Source organism: Hyaena hyaena, unplaced genomic scaffold (genome assembly GCF_003009895.1).
Source record: "Hyaena hyaena isolate Hyena2069 unplaced genomic scaffold, ASM300989v1 scaffold_165, whole genome shotgun sequence".
NCBI classification, from domain to species: domain Eukaryota; kingdom Metazoa; phylum Chordata; class Mammalia; order Carnivora; family Hyaenidae; genus Hyaena; species Hyaena hyaena.
In genome coordinates, this window is record NW_024080797.1 from 327,593 (window position 1) to 345,516 (window position 17,924).

The 17,924-nt window shown below is 47.0% G+C and overlaps 1 long non-coding RNA gene across 3 annotated transcripts in view; it reads left to right on the top strand.

Annotated features, from left to right (window-relative positions):
* The first annotated feature begins 926 nt into the window (after window positions 1-926).
* Window positions 927-17,924, top strand: part of LOC120236915 — a 56,351-nt gene continuing 39,353 nt past the window's right edge. For all 3 annotated transcript variants that reach the window (XR_005529805.1, XR_005529803.1, XR_005529804.1), the window contains exon 1: window positions 927-1,057. This is a non-coding gene — a long non-coding RNA (uncharacterized LOC120236915). The remainder of the gene's footprint in view (window positions 1,058-17,924) is intronic.

Here is a 17,924-nt window from a genome sequence, read left to right on the forward strand (position 1 = left end):
GATAGTATTTTATAGTCGCTACATTGGTAAAAATTAGCAAGGCCACATGTGGTCAGGAATGTGGGGGAGCTGGGGCTGTCTGGGATCCCGATCTGCTGGAACAGAAATTAGTAAAGCCATTTTGGAGAGCAATTGGGTGCTCTGTAGGAAAGCTGAGGTGCATATTATCTTCTGACTCATTAGTTCCTCTCGTAGGTGGGTATACGCACAAAGAGACACATGCGAAGGTACTTGTGAGAGCCAAAAGTTGGAAATAAGTTACATTTCCATCAAGAAGGGAGTGGAAAAATAAATGTGGCATACTGTTTCGTGGAATACTATACAGCAGTTAAAATGATTAAAACAATTCTAATGGAAGGTGTTTTGAAACAATGTTAAGGGAGTTTCGTTTCAGAAAGATGAAATAAAGTTCTGGAGATGAAGGGTGGAGGTGTTTGGACAGCAACGTAAATGTGGTTAATGCCACTGAACTGTGCACTTAAAATGGTTTAGTAGTAAATTGTATGTTACATACATTTTCCCACAACACCAAAACACCTGTAACGAACAGAACAGGTGTGTCATGGGATGCGTTATGGGATGCATTCGTGACATTTAAGAATATTAAGTACAACTACTACATACGTACCGGATATGCGTATACATATAAAGCGTAAATACATGAAGAAAGGAGAAGGAATCAGCAGGTCTGAGACATGCTGGCTTCTGGGAGGGAGAGAGGAGGAAAGTCTGCGGAGGTGGCACTAGCCTGTGTACCGTTCTGTCTGAAACTCCGAGCAATCCCTCCCTCCTGTGAATGCGTGTAACGTGGGGCTTTATCTGACATGCTATCTGGCTGTGCAGTTGTTCATTAAAAGCTGTTTTTATATTTCTGAAGGGCGTTTTATGCCTCAGGCACTTTGCTAGGTGCCGGGTACTTTGTTTTGAACGAGCAATGGCTTTCTACTTACCACTTACTGTTTTCCTTCTAGAAACCTTGGATAATGGTTTTCAAAAGCTGATGTCACCAGTGAACTTACTGGGAATGCAGATTTGGGGGACCTGGCCCCGAGACCCGGTAAGTCCTGGTGCATGGCAGGGGATGGGAGGGCACGGCAGGGGTTAGTTGGGGCGGCGCTGGGGCTCAGCAATCTGTGCTTTGATGAACCCCCCCGGGTGATTCCGGTGCACGGACAAACTTGGACAAACTTGGCAATCGGAGGATCTCTTCTGTAATGAGGAGAACGCTGCCTCCTTTCAGCACCCCATCCTAGCCAGGGAGGGGTCCATCCAGAAGTTTCCCCGAAGTGTTACAGCTCCCACAGAAAAGTGGGATACTGCAGGAAAACTGGATGGGGGGGGTCTGTGCTCCACCCCCACTCCCCCTTCCCACCAGTTCCTGCCTGATCAAATTACCCTTCCATCCTCCTTAGCTTGGCCTTTAAGACCCTCACAGCTCTGGCCCCATCTGCCTTTCTTTTTCCGGTGAAAGCACCATAGGCTCTGGAGAAACAGCAGTGCTTGCTCAGAGAAGACACTCACACTTTTCTGTCTGTCTCAGAGGCTTGTATTTTGTTTTATTGTATTTTAAATTTTACTTTATTTTAAATTTTATTGTATTTTAAATTTTACTTTATTTTATTTTATATTGTATTGTATTGTATTTTGTTTTGATTTCATTTGTATTCGTATTTCTTCTGTCTGGAAGGGTTTCCATGTATTAGGACTCCACCCCCCCCAGCTTATCATTTCAGATCAGTCTCAAATGCCATTTCCTCCTGCTCTGGCTAAAGGCAATGGCTTCTTCCTTTGTGTTCACCTAGTAGAGGGTTTTATCAGCTTTTGTAGCCTGCCATTTATCTCTCACATTCCATCTGGTTTTCCAGTTTACATATACGTCTTATTAGGTCATAAACCTTTTATTCAAATATCTCAGTCACGTGAAAGCCTTTAGTAACGCTGAGCCTATTTTCAAGTTCAAGAGGTGTAAATAAGGTATTATTCAACAATGTCTAAGACGCGGTCTGTCCTCAAATTGCTGGAGTTCTGGAGGGTGAGAGACAGAGCTGACTGGGCGGTGTGCTTGCTGAGGGACAGAGACTGAGTCAGTTTGGGAAGAGGTGCAGGGATGGAGGTGGGCAGAGTTCAGCGAGAAGGTGATACTGGAGCCTGTCAGTGAGGAATGCTGAGACCAGGCACAGACGTCTTCCCCTATTTTGGGGGGAGGTGGGGGGAGGCGGTGAACAGAAAGGTATATGGGACAAAGAAGAGAATTGAGTTCAGTTTCACAGAAGCCAGGGTAAGAGTATGTTCTTCTATAAGAATGGAGCTCTAAGGCTTTGTTGCTGTTTGAACTTCTTCATTTGCATCGTTTAGAATGGTGTTTTTCAATCTGCAGACTGCAGATATATTTAAAAGAGATTTTTCTCCCTTAAAAAAAAGAGTCCATCAATGAAGCACTGAAATAGAATTGTTTTCCGCCTGTGGGTTTTGTGCAGTGTCTCGTTGCGGCCAGTAGAGGGCAGCACAACCTAATGTTCTGCGTCTGGCTCCCTGTTGGCGGAGTCTGAGCTCTGGCCCAGGAAAAGGGGAGCTGTGAGTTCTGTGCTTATATTCTCTTCTCTGTATCCTGGAAAAGGTAGGAATTAACTAATAGCCAACATCTTCAAAGCATCAAATGCTGTGGGGGTGCTCTGCCTCGGCCCTGAAATCTGAAAAGCTCAAAGCTTTTTACAAGTGAGTCTTGTTCTCATTTCTGAAAATGGAAACTGGTATGTAATTCACAGTAGACGTAGAATGTAAAGTTCTGGAAAGACACCTGGTGGATCTCTGGTATCGTAGATGTAACTAAACTAAAATAAACATCTCAGCAAACTTCCACCTATAGGTAGAAAACATGGAAAAGCAGGAGGGAGAATACATAAATAACTAGAATAATTATGGTATGTGAAAAATGGCTGTGCGGTCGTGTATGTGTTTGGAAACCTGCCTTAGAGATTCATGCACTTTAGTGTGCTAAAAACTCAGGGTAGCTCTGCCCAGCAGAAATAGAATATGAGCCACAGATGTAGTTTTAAATCTTCTAGCAAACCATATTAAAAAAGTAAATCTCACAGTTCTTGTGATCTCACAGTTTGTGAGTTCGAGCCCCACATCAGGCTCCGGGCTGACAGCACGGAGCCTGCTTGGGATCCTCTCTTCCTCTCTCTCTGCCCCTCCCCTGCTCATGTGCACACATGCTCGCTCGCTCTCTCTCTCTCAAAATAAATAAATAAACTGTATTAAAAGAGTAAAAAAGAATGATGAAATCAATTAAAAAAATTTTTTTTAATTTTAATGATTTTTGAGAGAGAGAGAGTGTGTGTGTGTATGTGAATGGGGAAGGGGCAGGGGTGGGTAGAGGATCTGAAGTGGGCTCTGTGCTGACAGCAGAGAGCCTGATGTGAGGCTCGAACTTATAAACAGTGAGATCATGACCTGGGCCGAAGCTGGACTCTTAACCAACTGAGCCACCCAGGTGCCCCACATATGAAATTAATTTTAGTAACATATTTTATTGAACCCAATATACTCAGAATGAGTTCAGTGTGTAACCAAGGTTTTAAAAATTAAAGCATCTTACTTAGTCTTTGGAATGGGGTGTGTATCTTACACCTAGATCACACCTCACTTTGGATTAGCCACATCTCAGTCTTCAAGGTTCCGTGGCCACATGTGGCCGGTGACTACCATGTTGTTCACGCCGGGTTCCGAGGGCCCCAGGGTCCTTCTCTCTCTCAAAATAAATAAATAAACTTAAAAAACAAAAAAGACCTTCTCTAAAGCTCTGCGCCTGGAGGGAATCCCAAGTAAAACCTGAAACATCACACGGAGAAGTTACAGGGAAAAGAACGGAAAAGAATCGAAGGCACATTTAGGTTAATTTAGGTTAATTTAAAAGCCATGATCTTAGAAGAGAGCCTGTCCAGGAAAAGACTTAAATGCCAGTGACTTAAATTAACATGAAACACTCTTGCCCTGTAACTGCATCTCCCATGATTCCTCAGGCAGAGATGAGGCCGGTGCTTGTGGTCGAGGCCAGGAGGCTGTACGGTCTTGTGTTCGCTGCTTGGGATTCTAGTTTAATCTTGTGTTTTTCTGCTTCTGGGTGTCGACAGGTTGAGGCTGTGAGGTATTGGGCATTTTTTTTTTTCAATCTGCAGATCATGTATAATTAGGACAACTACTTCTCAACCTCTTTAGCAACGGGAGCTAACTTCCCCGTCTCTTCCCAGTTTTCTGGTGCCTACACTCTCCACTGTGTGTGCGTGCAGACATTCTCTTCTCTCCCCATCTCGACTGCTGCCCCCTGCTTTGTCTCATCTGTGGGTCAGGGTCCCCCAGACAGAAAAAGCGACACACCTGAAGTATTTGGTCCCCTCCCGACCTGCTCTGATACTTCCTCTCACATGGCTCTGTAAAAGCATTTTATGATTCCACCTATTAATCACTGTGGTTCTTTATCGGGGCTGCATAATTGTACCATGAACCGCGATCATGAGTGAAAAGACCTTCTCTAGAGGCGCCTGGGCGGCTCAGTGGATTAAGCGCCCGACTCTTGGTTTTGGCTCAGGTCGTGATCTCACGGTTTGTGAGTTCCAGCCCCGTGTAGGGCTCTGAGCTGACAGCACAGAGCCTGCTTGGGATTCTCTCTCCCTCCCTCCCTCTCTCTCTCTCTGCCTTTCTGGTGCTTGTGCTTGCTTGCTCTTGCCTTCTCTCTCTCAGAATAAATAAATAAACTTGAAAAACAAAAAAGACCTTCTCTAAAGCTCTCTGGGATTGCTGTGGATACTGTTGTGTGGGAGGAACACGGCAGTAGAATCAGAGACGAGGAGTCTTTTCAGAGAACGTCAACCCTATCTTGAAACTCATCCAAAGGATATTTGCTTTTCCTTCTCGGGTACTTGGCTTGATCCACGGTCTGTTAACAATTTAAGAGCCAAATCCTCCTCTAGGGTTACTGAATGGGTATCTCCTTTTGTTATGAAAGAAGGTGTGTAATTATTCCGACCAGGCTCAGACACCCGATCCAAGCCAGCAGCTCGCCCTAGGATGCTCCTTTAAGCACTGACTTCCCGCGTCCCTTTCTCGAGCAGGCAGTGCCACGAAGCTATGCCCCCTCTACGCTTGCCCCTCTTGGAAAGCAGCAAACATCTGCCAGGCTCAGGGGAACCTGTGTTATGCAAACACGCACAGCTTAGCTCCGTCAGCTTGTGACTGGTGCGCGGATCCAGGCAAGTGAGTTAGGACCACATGCTCTGGATAATTTTTTTGGCAAGTGAGCACTTCCTGCAGCCAGGATTCCTCATTATCCTCTCCCTCTCGTAGCTGTTGAGAAAAACACATCCATGTTTTGCCGATTGCACTTTTGGAGAGTCACTTGTCTGTTTTTTGGTGTCTGAAACAACTTTCGCAGCAAAGGACGTTGGTTTTGGTGACGTTCCCTCATGTGGGGTGAAGTTACTTTTCTTCTACAGTGGGGACAGAAAGGTGGGCAGGAAAAAATGGCCCACAGAGAAAGAGGGGGAGTAGGTTAGGGGCAAGATACCCCCCCCCACCCCTGCTCCTGTCCTGGCCTCTTTGCGCCATTAACTGGGACTCTCTGCGGTTCCAGCCTTACCCTCCCCCCCCCACACCAAGTGACAGTTTGCTCTCAAAAGCTGATAAAGGTCATTTGTACCTTGGGATTTTTTTTCTTTAAAAAAATTTTTTTAGGGGCGCCTGGGTGGCTTAGTCGGTTAAGCGGCCGACTTTCGCTTAGGTCATGATCTCGCAGTTCGTGGGTTCGAGCCCCGCGTCGGGCTCTGTGCTGACTGCCAGCTCAGAGCCTGGAGCCTGCTTCAGATTCTGTGTCTCCCTCTCTCTCTGACCCTCCCCTGCTCATGCTGTCTCTCTCTCTCTCTCCTAGAAATAAATAAAACGTTAAAAAAAAAAGGTTTAAAAAATTTTTTTTAATGCTTATTTATTTTTTGAGAGAGAGACAGAGCAAGAGCGGGGGAGGGGCAGAGAAAGACACACACACACACACACACACACACACACACACACACACACAATCTGAAGCAGGCTCCAGGCTCTGAGCTGTCAGCACAGAGTCCGACGTTGGGCTCAAACCCACAGACTGTGAGATCAAGACCTGAGCTGACGTGGGACACTTAACCGATGAGCCACCCAGGCACCCCTTTTAACAATTCTTTTCATTTTTGAGAGAGAAAGAGAGAGCAAGTGGGAGAGGGTCAGAGAGAGAGGGAGACACAGAATCTGAAACAGTCTCCAGGCTCTGAGCCATCAGCACAGAGCCCCATACGGGGCTCAAACCCACAAACCTCAAGATCGTGACCTGACCTAAAGTCGGACACTTAACTGATTAATCCACCCAGGCGCCCCTTTTCTTTTTTAGATATAATACACATATCCTAAAATTCAATTCTTTAAGGTGCTTTTTGTAGTACATTCCAAGATGGTACCACCATCAACTCTGTGTAGTTCCAGAATATTTTCATCACTTCAGAAGGAAACTCTGTGCACATTAGCCGTCACTCTTCCTTGCTGTTGTAAACGTTTCTTCCTGTACAGGTTGCTGTGTGGACCTGTGTTTTCGTTTCTCTTGGTTATATACTTCGGTATGGCATTTCTGGGTCCTATGGTAACGCTCTCTTCTCCGAAGGGGGCCGCCCCGTTTTACATTTCCACCCACAATGTCTGAGCGTTCCAGTTTCTCCACATCCTCACCAACCCTGATCATTGTCTGTCCCTGGGTTATGGACGTCCTCATGGGTGGGAAGGCCTATATCCCCCATGGTTGCCCTTTGCATTTCCGCCCTAACTCATGACGTTGAACATCCTTTCTTGTGTCTGTTGCATTGAAACATCTTCTTTGGAGAAAAGTCTCTTCAAATCTCTGGCTCATTTCTGAGTTGGGTTATTTGCCTTGTCATTGTTGTGTTGTTAAGAGTTCTTCGTGTTTTCCGGATAGACCCTTATCAGACTGTACGATTTGTAGACCCTTCTTCCCATTCTACAAATTACCTTTTTGCTTTCCTGATGGCATCCTTTGAAGCAGAAAAGTTTTTAATTTTGAGGAAGCCTGCATTATCTATATTTTATTTGGTTGCCTGTGTTTAGGGTATTTTTAAGCTACATTGCCTCTTTTAGAGTACTTACGTTTTAGATCTTAGCTTTACTTATAGAATGACAGTCTGGTTCTCCAGTCAAAGTCCTGTAAGCGATAGGATCAAGTCAGCAAAGATTTTGAGGAGCAGGGGGAGCAGCCAAAGTACCTGCACGATAGAAAACACTGGATCACAGCAGTGGTCAGATAGGTACCTTAGTACAGGCAACCCTTGAACATCACAGGGGGTGGGGAGGTGCCTCCACACAGTCAGAAATCTGTGTATAATTTTTGACACCTTCAGAACTTAACTGCTAACAGCCTACTGATGCCAGAAGCCTTATCAATATCATAAATAATGAATTCACGCATATTTTGTGTTATGTGTATTAGATACTGTATTCTTTTGCTAAGGTAAGCCAGAGAAAAGAAAATGACATAAAAAAAAAATCTTAAGACAGGGGCACCTGGGTGGCTCAGCCACCAACTTAGAATCAGGTCATGAGCGCACGGGTTGTGGGTTTGAGCCCCACATCTGGCTCTGCTGACAGTGCGCAGCCTTCTTGGGATTCTCTCTCCCCACCTCTCTGTCCCACCCCAACTTGTGTGCAAGCTCTCTTTCTCTCGCAAAACAAATAAATAAACTGAAAAAAGAAAGAAAGAAAGGAAGAAAATCATAAGGCAGAGAACACTGACTTACAGTACTGCACTGTATTTATTGGAAAAAATCCACGTTAAGTGACCCGTGCAGTTCAAACCCGTGTTGTCCTAAGCTCGGCCACCCGTGTGTGTGTGTGTGTGTGTGTGTGTGTGTGTGTGTACATGCAAATCGGCATTGCTCCGGGGCTGACGAATGTGCAACAGGACCAAACAGAAAGTGGACTGACAGACTAGAGTAGAAATTGAGACTGAAAATCCCACTTGTCACCCCTGTAGCATTCACGCAACTCCGGTCTTTCCCAGGCCGACTGGAGGGCGCGTCCTGCACCGGGCTCCCCCATCCCCCACATGGATCATGCCTCCTGCTCCGGAGCCTTTCCGAAGGGTCCTCCCACCTGCCTCCCCACGCGGCCTGCAAAGGGCCCTTGAAGCCCACACTCTTGGTGGGACTGTGTTTACATTCTTTGTTTGCATACTTACTGCATCCTGTGCCCTTCTGTGCCCACACCCTCCTGGAGAATGTCATCTCTGGGTGGGGGGGGGGACAGGGTCATCTGTGCCTCCCTGTTAACATTGGGCGGGGGCCTTGGACACTGTGGGTTCTCGTTAGTATTTGTGGCCTTGACCCAAACGTCGTCTGCTGAGCGGCTCAGAGTTTAGAGCCACTTTGTGTAACATTTGGTGATCGTATACACTTGACACTTTTGTCAAAGACGCGTTTACTCTCGCCTCCTGATTATTAAAAAAAATAGGCAGGCACACAAAACGCTTTTAAATCATATGGCAACAGTTTCAAATCGTAAGCCAGTTGGAGCTGCTAGAAAGCTAACACAAACTGCAGATCACAATTAGAACAGGCTGTTACCGGGTCCAGCGTGATAACCGTACCAGCAGGGAGACCACGATCTCAGGTGAACTGGCTTGCGGCGTCTGGCGTGTAGTCAGCCCTCAGTAAGTAGTTACTGAAGACGACGTCAAAAACTGAAAAACAATTATTTCGGTTCAAGTAGTGGAAAGGGACAAGCCCTGACACTGGGAGCCCAGGGCTCCAAGCTCGGTTGTGTGACCCTGGCTGGGATATATACTCTCCAGCCCTCACACCCCTCCTTAGTAATGGCATGTGGGATTGGGTGTAGACCCCTAACTTTGGGCATGTGGATCACAGACTGAATGTAAACCATGAACCTGGAGATTTGCTCTTGCTTCCTCTCTCTGTGTGTCTGTCTGTGTCTCTGTGTATTTTTTTTAAGATTTATTATTTTTAGGGGCACCTGAGTGGCTCAGTCAGTTAAGCGTCTGACTTCGGCTCAGGTCATGATCTCACGGTTAGTGGGTTTGAGCCCTGTGTTGGGCTCCATGCTGACAGCTAGCTCAGAGCCTGGAGCCTGTCTTCGGATTCTGTGTCTCCCTCTCTCTCTGACCCTCCCCTGCTCGTGCTGTCTCTCTCTCTCTCTCAAAAATAAATAAAACACTAAAAAATTAAACAAAAGATTTATTATTTTTAAAGTTTTAATTTATTTTTGAGAGAGAGAGATCGTGAGCAGGGGAGGGACAGAAGGAGAGGGAGTGAGGGAGAATCTGAAGCACGCTCTGCACTGACAGCAGAGAGCCTAGTGCGGGGCTCGAACTCACAAACCGTGAGATTGTGACCTGAGCTGAAATCAAGAGTCGAACGCTTAACTGATTTAGCTGCCCAAGCGCCCCTCTCTCTATGTATATTAATCAAAGGAAAATTCATGTAACATAATGCTAACCGTTTTAGAGTAAACAATTCTGTGACAGCCAAGACATGCTCAATGTTGTGCAAACACTACCTTTCATTCCAAAACATTTTCATCACCCTGAAAAGACCCCCCCACACCCATTAACCAGTCACTCTCCCTTCCCCCACTCCCTCAGCCCCTGGCGAGCACCCATCTCCTGGCCTCCTCTATGGGCTTCCCTATTCTGGACATTTCCTGTAAATGGAGTTATACAACATGGGACTTTGTATCTGACTTCTTTTCACTCAGCATAATGCTCTGAGGTTCACCCATGTGGTAGGATGTATCAGGTCCCCACTCCTTTTCACGGCCGAGTAATATTCCATCGTCCTGCCCTGCTAATATTTTTTAAGCAAAATAAGAGTTAAGTACTGCCCAGAAACAGACCAACAGGCTCTGGCAGCCCTTCACCAGCGTTACGTAACCACAGCCTGCCGGGCAGAAGGCTGCACTAACAGGATTGGACCTATTAGTCACTGTACTCAAAGTGACTCTAATTAATCAGATCATGTAAGCCGTTCCAATGTAATTCCACTCAAATAACATCATGACATCTGGGCACTATCAGGGATTATTGGCAGAAGAAGACAGATAAATATGATCAAAGCCTCTGAATGGGTTGGATTCCTGTTTGAGGCATGTCATAGTGCACAGCCGTCATGCCCACCCTCCGCCAGTGAGAACACTCCCACGCCTGCAGTCAGGGGGGAGGAGCACTCTGCCCTAAGGTATCCCAGCTCTAAAAATACACGATTCCAAAAAGTGGGTCCTTAGTTTCCTGCTGCCCACGAGTGCTCAAATTTCTTCACATAGGAACATTTGGGGAAAACGTTTAAATTTTTTTAAATTTAAATTTAATTTCTTGAGGGGGGAGGGGTAGAGAGAGACAGCGGGGGACTAAGGATCTGAAGCAGGCTCTGCGCTGACAGCACAGAGCCCAATGCAGGGCTCAAGCTCACGAACTGGGAGATCATGACCTGAGCTCAAGTTGGACGCTTGACTAACTGTCCAGGCGCCCCTACCTTTGGGGGAAACTTTGAGTGTATGCGACAAGTTGGCTGGAACATTGTGAAGGGGGGGACCCACTCAGGACAGTGAGGAAGGGGTTTAGATTCCGAGGAATGCTTGACACCTGGAACAGACGGTCATGGAAGCTGGCTTGTCGTTGAAGCCCCTGGATACGGGGATCGGAGAGGCATGGGAATGGGTTCTCGTGACCGGCTGCAAGAGCTGAGCTTTCTTTGGGTCTCTCCTTCCATTTCTTTTATTCTTTCTCAGGAATTGTGGGAGAAACCAGGGGGCCTTCATTGGGAAGGAAGGGGCAGAACAGCTGTTTTAAAGCAGTGGCATGAATACGGTGAGTAGGGAAGAAGGCTGAGGCTATGGAAGTGCACGAGGTGGTTGAACTGAGTCCTTTGGAGATCACGTTAGAGAAGGAAATGTACAAAGGCTCTCAAAGCCACAGTTTACTCAATTGAAAAATGCGAACAATAATAAAAAAGCACTTCCCACTTACAAGCGAAATCAAAGGCTATTTGGCTTTGTCTGGCTTAGTTCAGAGGGTCCTCTGTGTCCATTTGTTGTCGCAAATGGCAAGATTTCATTCTTTTTATGGCTGAGGGATATTTCGTTGTATATTTACACCACATCTTCTTTGTCCGTTCGTCTGTGGATGGACACCTGGGCTGCGTCCATAACTTGCCTATTGTAAATAACGCTGCTATAAACATAGGGATGCATGTATCTCTCTGAATTAGTGTTTTTATTTTCTTGAGGTAGATGTCCAGCAGTGAAATTACTGGATACCATGGTACTTCTATCTTAGGTTTTTAAAAAATGGCCTGTTTATTTTTATTTATTTAATGTTTATTTTTGAGAGAGAGACAGAGCACGAGGCGGGGAGGGGCAGAGAGAGAGGGAGACACAGAATCTGAAGCAGGCTCTAGGCCCTGAGCTGTTGGCTCGAACCCATGAAGCAGGAGATCATGACCTGAGCCAAAGTCGGATGCTTAACCGACTGAGCCACCCAAGTGCCCCAATTTTTAAAATAAACTCTATCCCCAATGTGGGGCTTGAACTCACAACTCCGGAATCAAGAAACTCCAGGATCAAGAGTCGCATACTCTACTGACTGTGCCAGCCAGGTGCTTGAGCTACTTTTAGGTTTTTGTTTTTGTTTGTTTTGTTAAGTTTGTTTATTTTGTTTAAAATATTTTTTAAATAAACGCTTTAAAAAAAATAAACGCTTATTTATTTTTGAGAGATAGAGAGAGACAGAGCGTGAGCGGGGGAGGAGCAGAGAGAGACACAGAAAATCTGAAGCAGGTTCCAGGCTTTGAGCTGCCAGCACAGAGCCCGATGTGGGACTTGAATCCACACACTGTGACATCATGACCTGAGCTGAAGTCAGGTGCTCCTTTATTTATTTGAGAGAGAGAGAGAGAGCAGGAGGGGCAGAGAGAGAGAGAGAATCCCAAGCAGGCTCTGCACCATCCACACAGAGCCCTGGGTGGAGTTTGAACTCAAAAGCTAGGAGATCATGACCTGAGCAGAAACCGAGTTGGACGCTTGACGGACTGAGCCACCCAGGCAGGTGCTCCTTAGGTTTTTTTTGTTGTTTTTTTCTTCTTCTTCTTCTTTTTTTTTTAAGGAAACTTCATACTGTTGTCCATGTGGCTGCACCAATTTATATTCCCCACCAATAATGCACAAGGGTTCCCTTTTCTCGACATCCACGCCAACACTTGTTATTTCTTGTCTTTCGGATACTTGCCATTCTGACCACCAGGACACCCATACTGGCGTGAGGCTTTTGCAATGTATATAATTGTTGAACCACTAGGTTATATACCTGAAATTCATTTAATAGTACATGTTAATTATATTTCAATTAAAAAAAAGAAACAACCCAGCCCTCCCCACGGTAACGTGGCGGGAGAAAATGTCAGTACCGGTTGTATGTATTGGTGATGTCCTTGAAGGAGACCAGGATACGCCTCTCCAAACCATACTTCTTTGGCACAAGCATTATTTTGAGTTGAAGGCAATTGAGGAGCAGCAACTGCAAGAAGAGTTCTCTAGCCTGCCCTTAATCTGCTGAAAAGCAGGGCATAAATTTCCTTTTGTGACAATGTCTTCTCTTGTCCAGGAAGAGGAGAGCAACTTATCACTAGAGACAGAGTCAGTACTGAGATATGAGTCTGCATAAACAGATATTACTAAAATAACTCTTACCTTGCATACGTTCCCCCATATATGTCCTAGTCACTTCTCTGCAAGTTATTATTCATCCATTGAAGCCTGAACCACTTTTCCTTTGTTAAAATGGTATAGAAGCCCCCAAATCTGTCTCTTTGAGTTTAACTTCTTTCTGTGAGTTCTCATCAAAGGATATATTAATAACCCTTGTGTGCCTTTTCTCTTGTTAATGTGTCTTTTGTTAGTTTAGTTTGCAGGCCCTCATTGACAAACTTAAGAGTGTAGAAGTAAACTTTTTCCTCCCTCACATCATACACCAGACAACATGGGTGAACGACTCTGAAGGGTGCTCTGCATTTTGCCATTGGAGATGAGGGGGCCTCCTCACAGCTTGATTCTATGCCTTGGCACAGTAGGAATTTGCCAAAGCTATTTTTGTGATGGCTGTCCAGTAGAATTGTTTGGTAAATACCTGTTGACTGATTGACTAAGGACATGGTAACTGGAATTAGCAGGGAACAGCCCTCTTCTAATGAGTTGTAGTCACAGACTCACAATGGAAAGGGGAGTAGAAAACAGTCAGATGGTAAGGGGGGCTTGGAAGCAGAGAGGAAAACTTGTATTTGCTGACAAGGACCAGAGGCACATAGTGGTAATGTTGTTAGTTCCTGTCATTTTCCATAATAAAAAGGCAACTCACCAATGGTAATAGGGGCTGAGCACACACTGCAGGCTGATGTGAAAAGAATTGACCACCCAGTCATTTAGAAAGGATGTCCGTCATCGGAAAAATATTCCAAGGCAGGAATTTTGTTTCAAGAATGGAGATTACAAAGTTTCTTGACTATAATCTCAAAAGACACGTTGGTGAAATTTAGTCTCTTGGAATAAGTGTTGTTGAGCCTCCGGAGAAGGGCAACACAGGACTCATCTTTAAAAATATTTGGGTCGGGGCGCCTGGGTGGCTCAGTCGGTTAAGCGTCGGACTTCAGCTCAGGTCATGATCTCACCATTCATGGGTTCGAGCCCCGCGTCGGGCTCTGTGCTGACAGCTACCTCAGAGCCTGGAGCCTGTCTTTGGATTCTGTGTCTCCCTTTCTCTCTCTGACCCTCCCCTGCTCACGCTGTCTCTCTCTCTCTCAGAAATAAAGAAAAAACATTAAAAAAATTTTTAAAGAAACACTTAAGGGTCACAATAGGAGCTTCTGATTTAACTTTCCCGTTGCGTCATACCAGACAGGACAAGAAACAAACGCATTTACGTCTCACGTGAGAAATAACCTGGTTAAGAAGGTTGCTATTTTAGTATGGCTAGCAAGCCACTACTGTGCCAGCCACGTAAAATCGGAGGCACACTGGGCCTGGACAGAGGAACGGCCAGCGGCACAGGGCAGGGAGATGATGGACAGTCCTTCCCTTTGAGAGCAGAGCAGCGACCCGTTACTGCAGAGCCCGAGGCTGACCAGCTGGGCTATGCAGGCTGTAGGGTAGTCCTCCGGCGGGGTGGGCAAAAGGTCCCTGCAGTCAGTTTGCCCAGGGTCAGCCTGGAAGAGGGGGACGTGGGGGGCCCGCAGGGGGCGGGGAGAGAACACTATCAGGAGTGCAGACACAGACAGGGAAAGTCTGGTCAGCTACAAAGGAAGGAGCAGAAAGGGGGAACGAAATCCGCAGCGTGGCCTGTCATGGTGGCCAGAGGTCGGAATCAGTGAAAACTGGCCATTCTTTTTTTTTTTTTTTTAATATTTAATGTTTTATTTATTTATGAGAGAGAGAGAGCGTGAGCAGGGAGGGTCAGAGAGAGACACACACACAGAATCTGAAGCAGCTCTGAGCTGTCAGCACAGAGCCCGACGCGGGGCTCGAACCCACAAACCGTGCGATCATGACCCAAGCCGAAGTCGGACGCTTAACCGACTCAGCCACCCAGGCGCCCCCAAACTGGTCATTTTTAACTCTCTGTGGGCAAAAGTTTCGGCCAGGCCAAGGGCACGCGAAGGACTCCAAGGCCGATGGCCAGGGACCAGAGGGAAAAAGACGCCGGAGGAGTTCAGAAGTTCAGGCAAATAAAAGCGGATTATCGTTCAAGGGTTCTGTGAACCGAAGAGAAGGTGACATGCCCGGAAGCCCTGGGCGTGGCCGGGGGCGTGGCGTGGCCAGGGGCGGGGGCGCGGCCGGGGCCGGGGGCGTGGCGTGGCCGGGGGCGTGGCGCGGCCGGGGGCGGGGGCGCGGCCGGGGCCGGGGCGTGGCCGGGGCCGGGGCGTGGCCGGGGGCGGGGCGCGGCCGGGGGCGGGGGCGGGGCGGAGAGCGGAGCTCCGCCGGGAGGTGCAGCTTGCAGCCGGGGTCCGGCGGGCGGGCGGCCTCGGGTAAGCCGGGTGCGGTGGGCCCGCCGGCTTCTCTCCAAGCGCCTCACCGACCACATTGGCTCCTAGAAAAAGACCAGGCTGGAGGGGACGGTGGGGGAGCCAAGGCGGGCCGGCTGCCTTCTCCCCCTTGCACAGAAAATTCCTTCTGCGTGGCCTTGCCGTTTTTCCTGTTGGCAAAAAAAAAAAAAAAAAAGTGTGTAAGTGCTAGATGTGGACGTGTCAACATGTAGGAACTGCACGTATACACACCCGTACGCACGTGCACAGAGACGTGTGAACACACACACACTTCCGTTTTACACAAAACCGCGCTTGTTGAGAAAAGGCGTTCGGAGGGCTGCGTGGAACAAAGGAAGGCAGGGGGTAGGGCTGCGCTCCCCGCGGCCCCCCTTTCCAGGGCCCCCCTCCTTCCACGGAGTCTAGGGCCGGAGGAGATAATGAAAAAGATGGAGAGGTAGTAAGTGCGGTGTAGACAGGGCAAATCAGCGAGCTAAATTACGGCACAGAACAGGAGACAAATCTACAGGGAGATACTGTCAGGGAGGAAGAAGGAGGGGCATCTATGTAAATGAGGACAGAGATGGAGCGGGGAGACACACACACACACACACACACACACACACACACAGCGTAAAATCTAAAGAGAAAAGGCAAGGCAGGTCCGAATCAAAGCCTGAAGGCTGAAGGACCGTGGAGGGAAGGGAAGGAAGTCAAAATGCTGATTAAAAATTCAGATACATGATACTGAAGAAAAGAGTTTTTTGAAGATAACAATAGAGTGCTCAAGTTTTGGGGACTTTATTATGATGAGGCAGATGGGACGGAATATTTAGATTTTAAAGGCCAAAATTAGAGCTCGAAAGGTAAGAAAGAAGATTTAAAAACGGGTTTTTTTTTTTTTAGTTCGGCTAGACTAACTGTTGATTTAGAAAATAATAATTTTCAATATTTGGTCATGGGGTTTGGTGCATTCTTAAAAATTTGAAATGATGGCATTTCAGAGATTATTTTTTTAAAAAACACAATGTATTTGCTCTATTTCTTTAACTCGATCTCTGTCTCTGTACACACACGTGCGTGCACACACCACATGCGTGTACACACATGCACACACACATATGGACACGCACAGCTGCACACACACACCCCCTCAGATATTCTTTTCCTGAGACATTTGCAGACCTGATACTTCAGTGTGTATTTCCTACGAGTAACAACATTCCTCTACGGGCCGCGAACCCTACCTAAGAAAACCAGTAATAATTCCACAGTATCTAGTGGATAGTCCTATCAGCCGCGCTGATATGTGTCTGTTTGTTTGTTTGTTTTTTAGCATGGATCTGATTAAGGTCACCCATCGCGTGTGCTTATTTTGTCTCTTGGGAGTCTGTAGACTTTTTAGCCCAACCACGTCATTCTGGGCATGAGAAAAATACTCTTGGGTTAAGGTGATTTGCTCAAGGTCCTTACCCTGAGCACATGCTCCGTTTTACTTATGTGGGATTTTATGGTTAAGATAGCTTTACATTTTAAAATAATTTAGGGAAACCAGGGTGGCTCAGTCAGTTGAGCATCCAACTCTTGATTTCGGCTCAGGTCATGATCTCAGAGTTTGTGGGTTCGAGCCCCTCGTCACCTCTTGGTATTGTCTCTCTCTCCTTCTCTCTCTGCCCCTCTCCTGCCTGTGCACGTGCTCTCTCTCAAAATAAATAAACTTAAATTGTTTTTTAAAAGAGCAGTATCAAAACTGTCACCTTAGTGCAGGAGTCATGACCCCTCTCGGCAATGCTGAGCCCTCCCAGTGTGTCAGGTAGTACACGGGACATTTGTATTCCATGGCTCAGTGAAAGCTTCCACGAACCCCGCGATGGCTGTGTGGGGACCCTCCACAGTCCCTGTCACCCGGGAGAGGCTCAGAGCTGTTGGCCAGCCTGCCTCAGGGCCCCAGCTGGCGGGGGACCCAGATGGGACTTCGCGGAGCCTCTTCACCGACTTGGCTGCTCTGACGTCACAGCGCCGACATAGGGGGCCACTTGGGAGCGTATGTCAGGACATTACTTGTAAACTGCATGCACCTTTAAGAAAATTTTTTTATGTTTATTTATTTTTGAGAGTGCGAGAGCATGAGCAGGGGAGGAACAGAGAGAGGGAGACACAGAATACAGAGCAGACTCCAGGCTCTGAGCTGTCAGCACAGAGCCCGATGCGGGGTTCAAACCTACAAACCATGAGATCATAACCTGAGCCGAAGTAGGACGTTTAACCACCTGAGCCCCCAGGCACGCCCGAGTGCAACTTTTTGAAGTTTTACCAATAGGAGGTGCACTGTCACCAGCTAATTCAGTAGTTGGCCTGGGGCCATCAGATGCCCCTCTGAAGCAAGAGAAAATGGCAACACAAGGTAGACTGGCCAGTGCAGGCCGGTGGGGATCGCAGGCCACGTTTTGCCATCAAAGGGAGACCGTGGAACACTAGTAACACTAAGAGGAAGAACAGATAATGCAGATGAGAAGTACTGTTTGTGTTACCAGGTAAATGATATGGAGATTCCAGGAAAGTTAGGGTAGATGCTATGCTTTGTTTACCTTTCTGTTCCCAGCATTTTTTTAAAAGTTGTTTTTAGTTGTTGTTGTTTTAAAGTTTATTAATTTATTTCAAGTGAAGAAGAGAGGGAGAGAGAGAGAGAGAAAACCAGCGGGGGAGGGACAGAGAGAGAGGGAGAGAGAATCCCAAGCAGGCCCCCAACTGTCAGCACAGAGCCTGACGTGGGCCTCAAATCCACAAACTATGAGATCATGACTGGAGCTGAAG